This window comes from Mobula hypostoma, chromosome 5 (assembly GCF_963921235.1).
Source record: "Mobula hypostoma chromosome 5, sMobHyp1.1, whole genome shotgun sequence".
In the NCBI taxonomy this organism is placed as follows: Eukaryota; Metazoa; Chordata; class Chondrichthyes; order Myliobatiformes; family Myliobatidae; genus Mobula; species Mobula hypostoma.
The window spans coordinates 29,803,627-29,817,988 of NC_086101.1; positions in this window are offsets into that span (position 1 = coordinate 29,803,627).

The following is a 14,362-nucleotide window of genomic DNA, read 5'->3' on the forward strand; positions in this document are numbered from 1 at the left end:
GGCTTAGGTGGCATAAACGAGTATAGAAACAAAAGTCATGAAACAAAACCGCAAAAATAGAAGGCAAGGAACAAATAGGACTATAGTGCAAAAATTGCGAAGACGACTTACAATATCAGAAAGACAAGTTGCAAACATTGTATTAGTCACACACATAGATGAAAGTAGTTGCTATTACAGAAATACTGATATAACAGGATGGAAACTAGTCATCTAGGGGTATTCAATAATCAGACAGTACATGTAAAAAAATGGAATTAAATAGCCCTAGTGAGGAAGGAGAATCCAGATATGTTATGGATTGAACAATGGGAAAAGGGCAGGAAATCCACATGGATCGTACAATGGTGATTAAACAGAGTTGAGAAGGAACATATGTAGTTATTAAACAGGAAATTGTAGTCACACAATAAGATACAGTAGGATATTTACAGATCTTGTGTCAAAACGGTGGGGTGCTGGTGGCAGATCCAAATGCAAGACACAGACACTGAAGTACTATGAACAGGACTTGACTAGAGAGCTGGGACAAGAACACAGACTTGGGCTAGGACATTGGCTAAGCAACAGGACCAGAACCAGGAACTGGGAACTAGGAGCCTGATCTTGGACTCCCAGCTAGAGACTGGACAAGGACCCAGAACCTAGGTCTTGTCCCAGGCTCGGACTCCGGAACGAGGGCAGGACATGACGTGGCTACAGGACTGGGCATGGCTTGGGTTCCTCAAGGCGAGGACATGACGAGGCTTGGGTTCCTCGATGTGATGTGACGGGGCTTCTGTTTGGGTTACGAGCTAGAGACTGGACAAGGACCCAGAACCTGGTCTTGACCCGGGTTCGGACTCCAGAAATAGGCGAAGACATAACGTGGTCTTGGAAGAGAGGAACCTTGGAATACAAAGACGGAAACCTTGACTTGGTCTTGGGGAGGACTGGAACACAAAGCCTTGGTCTAGAGCACGAGAACACGGAGCTTTGGACTTGAGAGACAGGAGCATGGAACATAGAGCTGGGACCCCTCCTTGGGAACAGGACATAGGGCCGGGACTCATACACAGAATGCTGAACACAACGAGACGGTTCCCAACATTAGGTTGCGGCAAACGGCCAGACCTACCTTGCAAAGGCGTGGATAGAGATCCCAACATGAGGTAGCGGCAAACAGCCAGACCTACTTAGCGAAGGCGTGGACACCGAGACAGTTCCTAACACTAGGTAGCAGCAAACAGCCGGACTTACCTAGCGAAGGTGTAGACACAGAGATAGTTGCAACTCAACGATAGACAGTTCCTAATCTTGACATAGCAGGGATTAGGCCTCAGTCTGGTGGCTGAACTTGACAAGGTTGCAGGCAAGGCTCCAGACACAGGTTGCAGGCAAGACTTCAGAAGGAAGGGGAATGGAAGGGAACAGTCCAACCTCAGGGTAACGGCAAAGACGGCCTGGCTTACCCAACTGAGGCCAGGACAGGAAAGGACAGATCCAACCGCAGGGTAACAGCTAAGACGGCTTGACTTACCCCACGGAGGCGAGGACAGGATACTGACGAGACGAACCAGCTACCATACTCAAATCCAGGGCCACTTATATTCCCAGTCCCAAGGCAAGCATCAGGTGCCTATGATTAAGCCCAACTGAAACAAGGGACAACCAGAAGACCTGGAGTCCGGAGTCCTCAGACCGGACCGTGAACTGGAATGCGGACTTCACGGACCAACCATGCTATCTTGTCAACAGTCATTATGTGAAGACTTTAATATTCATAGAGATTGGGGAAACAAATTGACAACAATACTGCAGGGAATGAATCCAGTGAGTAATTTTGAATAGTTTTTTAGTTGAAACAATATGCTAAAAAGTTGAAGATAGAACATGCCATCCAAAACTTAATGTTGCATTGTGGCAAATAATTAATGAATATAACTTTAACAGAGTTCTGTATTAACATAGATGATTAAAGAGTTAACTTTCTGCAGATTGCTGAAAGAAGCATTGAAGGCGAAGGGTAAGAAGTTGTTGGATGGATTGGGAAATATTAAATGTGGGCAACTGCTGGCACTTGAATTGCAGTTGTTCATTCCACTCTGGTTCAAAAATGGGAAAGGTATCTCAACCATGGCTTACAGAAAAAAATTGGGGCAGTATTCGATGCAAAGAGGTTAAGAAATATAACATATCCCAAAATAAAAGAAAGAATTAGGAAGCATTTAGAATTTGGCTGAGAACAAAATTAAGGAGAGGAAGTAGTTGATGGAAGAAATTAAAGATTGACTTGAAAAGCTTCTATATGTTAGTGAAGAGGAATGGATCACCGAAGGCAAAGTAGGTCCCTTAAAGTCAGAACTGTGGATATTTAAAAAGAAATGTTAAACAAATTAAATAATCTTTTTCATCTGCCTTTACAATGGGAACTATATCTAACTGGCAAACACATTGGAGAACAAAATACATTGAAAGGAACTAAATGAAATTAACGTTGGTTGGGAAATGGTATTACAAAATTTATTGGGATTGCAAAATCCCCTCGCCTGATATTTATATGCTGGAGTATTTAAAGAGTGGATTTCAAAATAATAGCTACATTGTGAAGCAATTTTCAAGATTCTGTAGACTCTGGCTCGTTTACAGTATATACCCCAGTGCCTACAAAAAATGGAGTGAAAAGTAACAGAATACTTTTGAAAGGCCTAGTAGTTGTGGTATTTTAAAACTTTCTGAGTTTCTTCGATATAACCCCACATAGAATATCTGTGAAGAGTTGAAATACGTGAGATTAGCTGTAGGTTACCATGTGACCAGAAGCAACAGAGATATAGGAGCAGAATTGAATCCATAAGACCATAAGGTATCAGAGTAGAAGTAGGCCATTTGGGCAATGTGTCGTTCCCCCCCCCCCAACTCATTTATCATGGTTGATCCAATTATCCTCTCAGTCCTAAACTCCTGCGTTTTCTCCATATCCCTTCATGTCATGACCAGACAATGATGTCATGGTCGGGTCCGTGAAGTTTGCATTCTGGTACATGGTCCGGTCCACCGATTCGTATTCCAGGTTTTCTGGTTTTTCCTTCTTCTTTTTGGGTGCTCTAATTGAGGCACATGATTCTTGTTTAGGAAGACACATAAATACCGCTGGAGACCGGGGCTTGGCTGCTGCATCGTTCCTATCCAACCCCCTGTCTGAATCCCTTCTCTGCATTGCCTTGTTTCGCCTGTAGCCTTGCCTTGCCTCGCCTGTAACCTTCGCCTGCACCGCTGTCAAGTTCAACTGCCGGAGCAGGATAAGAAAATGTCTGCCGTTTTTTGGAACTATCTCTCTGTGTCCACACCTTCGCTAGGTAGGTCTGGCCGTTTGCCACTACCTAGTGTTGGGAACCGTCTGTGTCCACGCCTTCGCTAGGTATGTGTGGCCCTTTGCCGCTACCTAGTGTTAAGAACTGTCTGGTTTTGTTCAGCATTTTGTGTATGAGTCTAGGCCCTTCGTCCTGTTCCCAAGGAGGGTTCCCGGCTCTGTGTCCTGTGTATGAGTCCGCGCCGTACGTCCTGTTCCCATATGTTCCATGTTCCTGTCTCTCCCTTGACCAAGGCCCTGCGATCCTGTCTCTCCCTCGACCAAATCAAGGTTCCATGTTCTCGCCCAGCCCCATGCTGGAGTTCGCTTGTCCTGTCCAAGAACCTCGTCTCTTCGAAGCCACGCCCTAGAACCTCGTCTAGTCGAAGCCACGTCCTAGAACTTCGTCTAGTCCAAGTCACGTCCTAGAACCTCGTCTAATCCAAGCCAGGTCCAAGAACCTCGTTTAGTCCAAGTCCTGTCCAAGGCAGGCTTTGTGTTCTCGTCCTCTTCATGTGCCTCGGAAGTCCTGTAACCATGTCATGTCCTCGCCTAGATTCGGGGTCCAAGCCCGAGTCAAGATCCAGGTTTCGTGTCCTTTTCCAGTCTCTGGCTCGGAGTCCTTGTCCAGGTTCCAAGTTCCTAGTTCCTAGTCCAGGTCCTGCTTTCCTAGTCAAGTCCTAGCCCAACTCTGTGTTCTTGTCCCAGCTCCCAGTCTTCATCTAGTCCCGTCCCTAAATCTAGTCTAGTTCCTAGTACTTCAGTGTCTGTGTCTTGCATTTGGGTCCGCCATCAGCACCCCCCTTTATAACAGAACAGTCCAGCCAGACTTGGACCCAGTGACACATACACTGTCGTTAAACTATCGCCATCCTGGGTCCTCTCTTGCTGAATGCCCCCCCCCCACCCACCCAGGTCGCCGACTATCCTGGAAAGCCTGTTGGTCGCCAGGAGGCTCCCATCCAGGGAGAGGGGCGGGCAGTGTCCTGGTCTGGCCCGTGAAGTCTGCATTCTGCTTCACGGTCCAGTCCATCAATCCGTATTCCAGGTTTTCTAGTTTTCCTTGTTCTTTTGGGTGCTCTAATTGAGGCACATGATTCTTGTTTGGGCAAACACATAAATACCTCCGGAGACCAGGGATTGGCTGCTGCATTGTTCCTGTTCAACCCCCTGTCTGAATCCTTTCTCTGCCTTGCCTTGCCTCGTTTTGCCTCGCCTGAAGTCTTGCCTCGCCTGGAGTCTTGCCTCGTCTTGCCTCGCCTGAAGTCTTGCCTCGCCTGAAGTTTTGCTCGTCTTGCCTCGCCTTGCCTCGCCTGTAAGCCTTTCCCCACCTTGCCTCGCCTGTAACCTTCGCCTGCACCGCGGTCAGGTTCAACCGCCGGAGCAGGAGAAGGAACTGTCTCTCCGTGTGCATGCTTTCGCTAGGTAGGTCCGGCCGTTTGCCGCTACCTAGTATTAGGAACAGTCTGTGTCCACGCCTTCGCTAGGTAGGTCTGGCCGTTTGCTACTACCTAGTGTTAGGAACCGTCTCGTTGTGTTCAGCATTCTGTGTATGAGTCCCGGCCCTATGTCCTGTTCCCAAGGAGATGTCCCGGAACTGTCTCTCTGTGTCCACGCCTTCGCTAGGTAGGTCCAGCCGTTTGCCGCTACCTAGTGTTTAAAACCGTCTCGTCGTGTTCAGCATTCTTTGTAGAGCCCCGGCCCCAAGTCCTGTTCCCAAGGAGTAGTCCTGACTCTGTGTTCGGTGTATGAGTCCCGGCCCTAAGTCCTATTCCCAAGGAGGGGTCCCGGCTCTGTGTTCCATGTACCTGTGTTCCTGTCTCTGAAGACCAAGGCTCCGTGTTCCCGTGCTCTCGACCAAGGCGCTGTATTCCCATCCTTGCCAAGACCAAGGCTCTGTGTTCTGCGTTCCTGTCGTCCCAAGTCCAAGGTTCCGAGGTTCCTGTCGTCCCCAGTCCAAGGCTCGGCTGCTCCTGAGTACCAAGTCAAGGCTTCGTGTTCTCGGCCTGTCCCTGTGCTTCGTCCTGTGCTGGATTTCCCTCGTCTTGCCCAGGAGTCTCTCGTTAAGTCCTATAGCCTCACCCAGTCCTGCCTCCCAAGACCACGTCATGTCTTCGCCTAGTTCTGGTGTCCGATCCCGTGTTAAGATGTAGGTTCTGGGTCCTTGTCCAGTCTCTGGCTCGGAGTCCGAACCCAAGCCTTGTCATGTCCCCGCCTCGAGGGACCCGAGCCCCGTCATGTCCCCCGCCTCGAGGGACCCGAGCCCCGTCATGTCCCCCGCCTCGAGGGACCCGAGCCCCGTCATGTCCCCCGCCTCGAGGGACCCGAGACACGTCATGTCCCCCGCCTCGAGGGACCCGAGACACGAAGAATCTAAGCCCGAGGAACGCAAGCTATGTCCAGTCCTGTCGTCACCTCATGTCCTCGCCTAATTCCGGGGTCCGAGCCAGAGTCATGACCCAGCTTCTGGGCCCTTGTACAGTCTCTAGCTGGGAGTCCAAGCCCAGGCTCCTAGTTCCCAGTTCCTAGTACTGGTCTCGCTTGCCTAGCCAATGTCCTAGACCACGTCTGTGTTCTTGTCCCAGCTCCTAGTCGGCATCCAGTCACGTCCCTAACACTAGTCTCTAGTCCTGTCCTGTTCCTAGTACTTCAGTGTCTGTGTCTTACATTTGGGTCTGCCACCAGCGCCCCCCCCCAACAATTTATGACGGGAAGATGGCCGAGGATGCCGATCCTGTTGCACAAGGTGCTTTGTCGAGATGAAGGGCTTCAAGGCGGACGGACCAATACTCTAGTGGGTGAGCTCGTTTGTTCGACATGGATTTTGAGCGACATTCCGAAGGTGGTGTGGGCTTTCACGCAGACCATGGGTCTAGCGCGAGTTGAAGACAGTTGCGAGATGAGCTCCAACGTGTGCACATTTGGACTTAGTTAACTGTAAAGGGACAAACATAAAAGTTGCTGGTGAACGCAGCAGGCCAGGCAGCATCTCAGGAAGAGGTGCAGTCGACGTTTCAGGCCGAGACCCTTCGTCAGGACTAACTGAAGGAAGAGTGAGTAAGGGATTTGAATGTTGGAGGGGGAGGGGGAGATCCAAAATGATAGGAGAACACAGGAGGGGGAGGGATGGAGCAAGATTTGGACAGGTGATAGGCAAAAGGGATACGAGAGGATCATGGGACAGGAGGTCCGGGAAGAAAGACAAGGATGGGGGGTGGGGACCCAGAGGATGGGCAGGGGGTATATTCAGAGGGACAGAGGGAGAAAAAGGAGAGTGAGAGAAAGAATGTGTGTATAAAAATAAGTGTAGCCCCCCCCCCGGCCACCTTCAGGGTCGCTCGGCGCGCTGTCGTCTAGGGAAACAGCCTCGGCCCCGGCAAACTGGGTAATAGTTTGTGTGGATGCTGTGTGAGGTACCCACCCCGTCTAAATAACAGAAAATACACCAGATGCAATAAATGATATACAGTTTATAGATATTACTGGAACTATATAATTAAAAGAGAATAAAATATAAAAGGAAAATAGAAGGCGCCACACTTGTCAAAGTTCAATCTCTTCGTGCACAAAAACCGTTGGAGCTCAAGGACCTTCTTCTTCACCCTGCGACCCCTCGGACCACCTCGACTGGCCCCCTGGGACCAACAACGGTGGTCGACCAGACGCTCCACACGAGTCCGTCTCCGTCTCCTCGCCGAACGTCCCGCTCGGGGTCTGACCCCGTTAGCGGACTCACAGCACCTTGTCCATCCTCTGTCTCGCTCTCCCGCCTTCTGCCCCCAAACCCCGCGCATACAGTATCTACAAATACACCAAAACCAGAACAACTATCCCAATTGGTTAATAACGTATTTCTTATCACCCTCCAAACCACAATAAACTGCTAGCGCAAACTATCTCAGCGCTTAACACAACAAAGCCGCATTCCCCGGATTAACATAACAAAGACACCATTTTAATTAGCCTCCCCAGTAACATAAAAATCGAAACCCCCTTACATAAGTAACAGATGGGGTACGAGGGGGAAATGGGGCATTAGCGGAAGTTAGAGAAGTCGATGTTCATGCCATCAGTTTGGAGGCTACCCAGACGGAATATAAGGTGTTGTTCCTCCAACCTGAGTGTGGCTTCATCTTTACAGTAGAGGAAGCCGTGGTAGACATGTCAGAGTGGGAATGGGATGTGGAATTAAAATGTGTGGCCACTGGGAGATCCTGCTTTCTCTGGCGAACAGAGCGTAGATGTTCAGCGTAGCGGTCCCCAGTCTGCGTCGGGTCTCGCCAATATATAACAGCCCACATCGGGAGCACCGGACGCAGTATATCACCCCAGCCGACTCACAGGTGAAGTGTTGCCTCACCTGGAAGGACTGTTTGGGGCCCTGAATGGTGGTAAGGGAGGAAGTGTAAGGGCATGTGTAGTACTTGTTCTGCTTACACGGATAAGTGCCAGGAGGGAGATCAGTGGGGAGGGATGGGGGAGGGACGAATGGACAAGGGAGTCGCGTAGGGAGCGATCCCTGCGTAATGCGGGGGGGGGGGTGGAGGGAAAGATGTGCTTAGTGGTGGGATCCTGTTGGAGGTGGCGGAAGTTACGGAGAATAATATGTTGGACCCGGAGGCTGATGGGGTTGATAGATTGTTCCACAAAGCCAACAAAAAGGCAGGCAACAAACAGGAATTCTGCAGATGCTGGAAATTCAAGCAACATACATCAAAGTTGGTGGTGAACGCAGCAGGCCAAGCAGCATCTGTAGGAAGAAGTGCAGTCGACGTTTCAGGCCGAGACCCTTCGTCAGGACTAACATAAAAAGGCAGGCATAGCTAGGACCCATAGGGGTGCCCATAGCTACACCTTTAGTTTGGAGGAAGTGGGAGGAGCCAAAGGAGAAATTATTAAGAGTAAGGACTAATTCCGCTAGATGGAGCAGAGTGGTGGTAGAGGGGAACTGATTAGGTCTGGAATCCAAAAAGAAGCGTAGAGCTTTGAGACCTTCCTGATGGGGGATGGAAGTATATAGGGACTGGACATCCATGGTGAAGATAAAGCGGTGGGGGCCAGGGAACCTAAAATCATTGAAAAGTTTAAGAGCGTGAGAAGTGTCACGAACATAGTTAGGAAGGGATTGAACAAGGGGTGATAAAACCGCGTCGAGGTATGCAGAAACAAGTTCGGTGGGGCAGGAGCAAGCTGAGACAATAGGTCGGCCAGGACAGGCAGGTTTGTGGATCTTGGGTAGGAGGTAGAAACGGGAAGTGCGAGGTGTGGGAATTATAAGTTTGGTAGCAGTGGATGGGAGATCCCCTGAGCGGATAAAGTCGGTGATGGTGTGGGAGACAATAGCCTGGTGCTCCTTAGTGGGGTCACGATCAAGGGGTAAATAAAAGGAGGTATCCGCAGTTGTCGCTGTGCCTCGGCAAGGTAGAGGTCAGTACGCCAGACTACAACAGCACCCCCCTTATCGGCGGGTTTAATAATAAGGTTAGGATTAGTGCGTAGGGAGTGGAGAGCAGAGCCTTCCGAAGGAGTAAGGTTGGAATGGGGACAAAGTGCGGTGAAGTCGAGACGGTTGATGTCCCGTCGGCAGTTAGCGATAAAGAGATCCAGAGCAGGCAGAAGACCAGCGCGGGTTGTCCATGAAGAAGAGGAGGGTTGAAGACGGGAGAAGGGGTCATCGGTGGGGGTGGAAGAGTCCTTGCTGAAGAAGTAGGCTCGGAGACGGAGACGGTGGAAGTGAAGTTCCGCATCATGGCGAACTCGGAACTCGCTGAGGTATGGGCGAAGGGGTCAAAGGTGAGGCCCTTACTGAGGACAGAGCGCTCTGCCTCCGACAGTTGAAGGTCGGAGGGGATGGTAAAGACCCGGCACAGATGAGAGCTGGGATCAGAGGGGGGAGGGGGGAGGCTGGGGGTGTCAGTGGAGAGGGGATGGTTGGGGTGAGAGGAAGATGGAGCCTCTGAGGGCCCAGGAGCTGACGGTGGGATCTGAGGGAGACGGAGTTGCAGAGTGGTGGTGGGGGAAGGGGAGACGGGAGTCACAATAGCAGCACATAAAGACCCGGCCTGGAGTTCAAGGCTGGAGTCGCAGTTGGTGGTTGCGCAATCACTTTGAATGTGTCAATGGTCGTTGCTGGAGTCCGGGTTTTGAATATGCCCCGAGGTGTTGGAGCCGGCGAGATCAACGGCAGAGGCAATCTGAAGTTCATGCCTGCTAGTTTCATGGCCAACAGGCTCTGGAGTCCGTAGATTTAGGATCTTGCGATCTTTGCCTAACATGACAAAGTCAAAAAAACGGCGATTGCAGGCGTGAATCCGACGGAGGATGAAATAACGGGTAGGACCATTACGGACGGCGAAGAAAGTGTCCCGAAGGTGTGGAAGGGTCTGGGATAGGGACACCAAGTACCTCCTCACGGTTTTATCCCCCCTTGTTCAATCCCTTCCTACCTATGTTCGTGACACTTCTCACACTCTTAAACTTTTCGATGATTTTAAGTTCCCTGGCCCCCACCGCTTTATTTTCACCATGGATGTCCAGTCCCTATATACTTCCATCCCCCATCAGGAAGGTCTCAAAGCTCTACGCTTCTTTTTGGATTCCAGACCTAATCAGTTCCCCTCTACCACCACTCTGCTCCGTCTAGCTGAATTAGTCCTTACTCTTAATAATTTCTCCTTTGCCTCCTCCCACTTCCTCCAAACTAAAGGTGTAGTTATGGGCACCCGTATGGGTCCTAGCTATGCCTGCCTTTTTGTTGGGTTTGTGGAACAATCTATGTTCCGTGCCTATTCTGGTATCTGTCCCCCACTTCTCCTTCGCTACATCGACGACTGCATTGGCGCTGCTTCCTGCACGCATGCACAGCTCGTTGACTTTATTAACTTTGCCTCCAACTTTCACCCTGCCCTCAAGTTTACCTGGTCCATTTCCGACAACTCCCTCCCCTTTCTAGATCTTTCTGTCTCTGTCTCTGGAGACAGCTTATCCACTGATGTCCACTATAAGCCTATTGACTCTCACAGCTATCTGGACTATTCCTCTTCTCACCCTGTCTCTTGCAAAAACGCCACCCCCTTCTCGCAATTCCTCCGTCTCCACCGCATCTGCTCTCAGGATGAGGCTTTTCATTCTAGGACGAGGGAGATGTCTTCCTTTTTTAAAGAAAGGGACTTCCCTTCCTCCACTATCAACTCTGCTCTTAAACGCATCTCCCCCATTTCACGTACATATGCTCTCACTGCATCCTCCCGCCACCCCACCAGGAATAGGCTTCCCCTGGTCCTCACCTACCACCCCATCAGCCTCCGTGTCCAACATATTATTCTCCGTAACTTCCGCCACCTCCAACAGGATCCCACCACTAAGCACATCTTTCCCTCCCCCCCCCCCGCATTCCGCAGGGTTGCTCCCTACGCGACTCCCTTGTCCATTCGTCCCCCCCATCCCTCCCCACTGATCTCCCTCCTGGCACTTATCCGTGTAAGCAGAACAAGTACTACACATGCCCTTACACTTCCTCCCTTACCACCATTCAGGGCCCCGAACAGTCCTTCCAGGTGAGGCAACACTTCACCTGTGAGTCGGTTGGGGTGATATACTGCGTCCGGTGCTCCCGATGTGGGCTGTTATATATTGGCGAGACCCGACGCAGACTGGGGACCGCTTTGCTGAACACCTACGCTCTGTTCGCCAGAGAAAGAAGGATCTCCCAGTGGCCACACATTTTAATTCCACATCCCATTCCCATTCTGACATGTCTATCCATGGCCTCCTCTACTGTAAAGATGAAGCCACACTCAGGTTGGAGGAACAACACCTTATATTCCGTCTGGGTAGCCTCCAACCTGATGGCATGAACATCGACTTCTCTAACTTCCGCTAATGCCCCATCTCCCCCTCGTACCCCATCTGTTACTTATTTTTATACACACATTCTTTCTCTCGCTCTGCTTTTTCTCCCTCTGTCCCACTGAATATACCCCTTGCCCATCCTCTGGGTACACCCCCCCCCACCCTTGTCTTTCTTCCCGGACCTCCTGTCCCATGATCCTGTCGTATCCCTTTTGCCTATCCCTTTGGCTCCATCCCTCTCCCTCCCGCCTTCCCCTATCATTTTGGATCTACCCCTCCCCCTCCAACTTTCAAATCCCTTACTCACTCTTCCTTCAGTTAGTCCTGACGAAGGGTCTCGGCCTGAAACGTCGACTGCACCTCTTCCTAGAGATGCTGCCTGGCCTGCTGCGTTCACCAGCAGCTTTTATGTGTGTTGCTTGAATTTCCAGCATCTGCAGGATTCCTGTTGTAGCTGTAAAGGGCCCTTTTTTTTTTCTTTTTCCTACTAACTGTTCAGTAAAGCTGAAATTTGTAAATATACTTTCTTGATAATTGTATGCAGTGTACAGCCCATTATTTCTTGCCTTCGGGTGACTGCATGGGGGCAGTAATTACACAATATTCAAACAGATTGGGGTTCGGGTGATTGAGACATCTCAACCTCCCGGCATTGATGGGATCCACGTCATATGGACCCGAGACGTACAGAGCCTGAAGAATGGTGGTATTCTCACTGCTGAGTCCGGTGAATGTTAGCAAGGAACTAATGAGCCGCATCTCTCGAGACGCCGGTGAAAAGAGTTTTCAACTGTAGTGACAATGAACGGTAACGAGAGCATCTTACCTAATCACTGGATCTTCACTTGAATTGCCAGTAAATGACCATGGAGAAAATGTTGGTAAATGGCAATAGTTTGGATGCTTGAAAACATATGGTGGGCTGAACAGTCTGTTTCTGTTCTAAGTATATGCCTATGTAAATCTAAATTAATTATCAATCAATAGCCGATACACTTTTACTGGTATTTAAACAGCGGTTGTGAGTCATGGAAATGCCAGTTGCAGTAAAGCCTTAGCGAAGTTTGCATTCTTGATCCTCAGAATTCTGGTATCTAGTGCAGAGATCTCAGCTCAGCGGACTTTAAAATTTATATCCTTGTAATTTTTGAAAATGTAGCAGTACATCAATAATGTTTATGAATTGAACTTCGTTATTTCCTTGTTTGTTTGCTTTGTAGTGAAGGGATACTACTAAGTCAGCGCTGGGTGACTATGTAATCAGCCAGGAGTTGAATATAGAAATTGGGCTGTGTTCAGTAATGGAATAGTAGGGATGACTGGGAATAATACATGATTAATTGAAACACCTGGACTACATTCATTTTTGATCCAGAGCTTTCACATCAAGATGACCGAAACAGCGAAGCATCATCTCCCTGTTTATATGACTCTCAGAGAACTAGCATTCAGCAATCATAAGCAATATATGTTTGCTCACATCACATGTACTACAGCTGTGAAGATCCCTGCTGTTTGCGGTGACACTGTGGTGTCTGTCTTGGCGGCCAATGTCAGGTTGTCTTTCAGGAGTATGAACCGTTACAAGGCGGCGTGCTCCGATGTAGTGCTTGGTAATGCTCTGATTACTTGTGCGAACCAACTGGCCTGAGTATTCAAGAACATAACTGAGATAGGGCACAGTTTTGAGGTATTTGGAAGTGGGTATAGAGGAGATGTCAGGGGTAATGTGTTTTACGAACAATGGTGTGTGGAATGGGCTGACGGCGACGGTGGTGGAGACAGATACAATACGGCCTTTAAGAGACCCTTGGGTAGGTACATGGAGCTTAGAAAAATAGAGGGCTCTGGGTAACCCTAGGTAATTTCTAAAGTAAGTACATGTTTGGCACAGCATTGTGGGCTAAAGGGCCTGTATTGTGCTGTTGGGTTTCTATGACATTTTCAACCTCTCACTGCTGTAGTCGGAAGTTTCCACCTGCCAGTGCCTAAAAGAGTAGTGTGAATACTGTCCAGTATCTACTGTGATGCAATACTTAGAGAGTGTGGTCATGGGTAGAATGAACTTCTGCCTCAGCAAGGACCTGGATGCGCTGCAATTCTTCAATTGCCACAATAGGTCTGCTGCAAATACAATCTCAACAGCTGTTCTCATGATCTTAGACCACCTGGACAATAGAAACACATATGCAAATGCTGTTTGTTGACTGTAGCTCAGAGATTAACACCATTATTCCCACAGTCCTGATCGATAAACTACAAAACCTGGGACTCTGTACCTCCCTCTGCAAATTGATCCTTGGACTCCCAGTGGAAGACCACAATCTGTGCGGATTGGTGATAATATCTCCTCCACACTGACTATTAACACTGGAGAACCTCAGGGGTGTGTAATTAGCCCACTACTCTACTCCCTCTATACCCATTATGGTGTGGTTGGGAATATCTGAAATGCAAACTACAAATATGCTGATGATACAACCATTGTTGGTAGAATTTCAGATGGAAATGAGAGGGCGAGATGACAGATGGAGCGAGATATATCAGCTAGCTGAGTGGTGTCACAGCAACAACGTGCACTCAATATCAGTACGATGAAATAGCTGATCGTGGACTTCAGGAAGGGTAAGACGAGGAAGTACAAGCCAATCCTCAGAGGGATCAGAAGCGGGAGGGTGAGCGATTTGAAATTGTTGGGTGTCAAGATTGCAGAGGATCTAACCGGGTCCAAACATATTGATGTATTTGCAAACGTATATAGAAGGCGAGACAGTGGCAATATTTCATTTGGTATTTGACAACATTTGGTTTGTCCCCAAAACACTCAAAACACTACAGATGCACCGTGAAGAGCATTTTGCAGGCTGCATCACTGTCTGGTATTGGGGGAGGGGGGCGGCTACAAAAATTGTAAAATTATTCAGCTACGTCGTGGATGCTAGCTTTCATAGCATCCAATTCATCTTTAAGAAGCGCTTCCCGGGAAAGATGACGTGCATTATTAAGGACTCCCATCATCCAGGGCATGCTCCCTTGTCTTTGCTACTGCGAGGAAAGAAGTACAGAAGCCTGAAAACATACACTTGGCGATTCAGGAACAGCTTTTTCCCCTCTGCCTTAAGATTCTTAAATGGACATAGAACTCATGAACATTACGTCACATATATATTAAATTACATA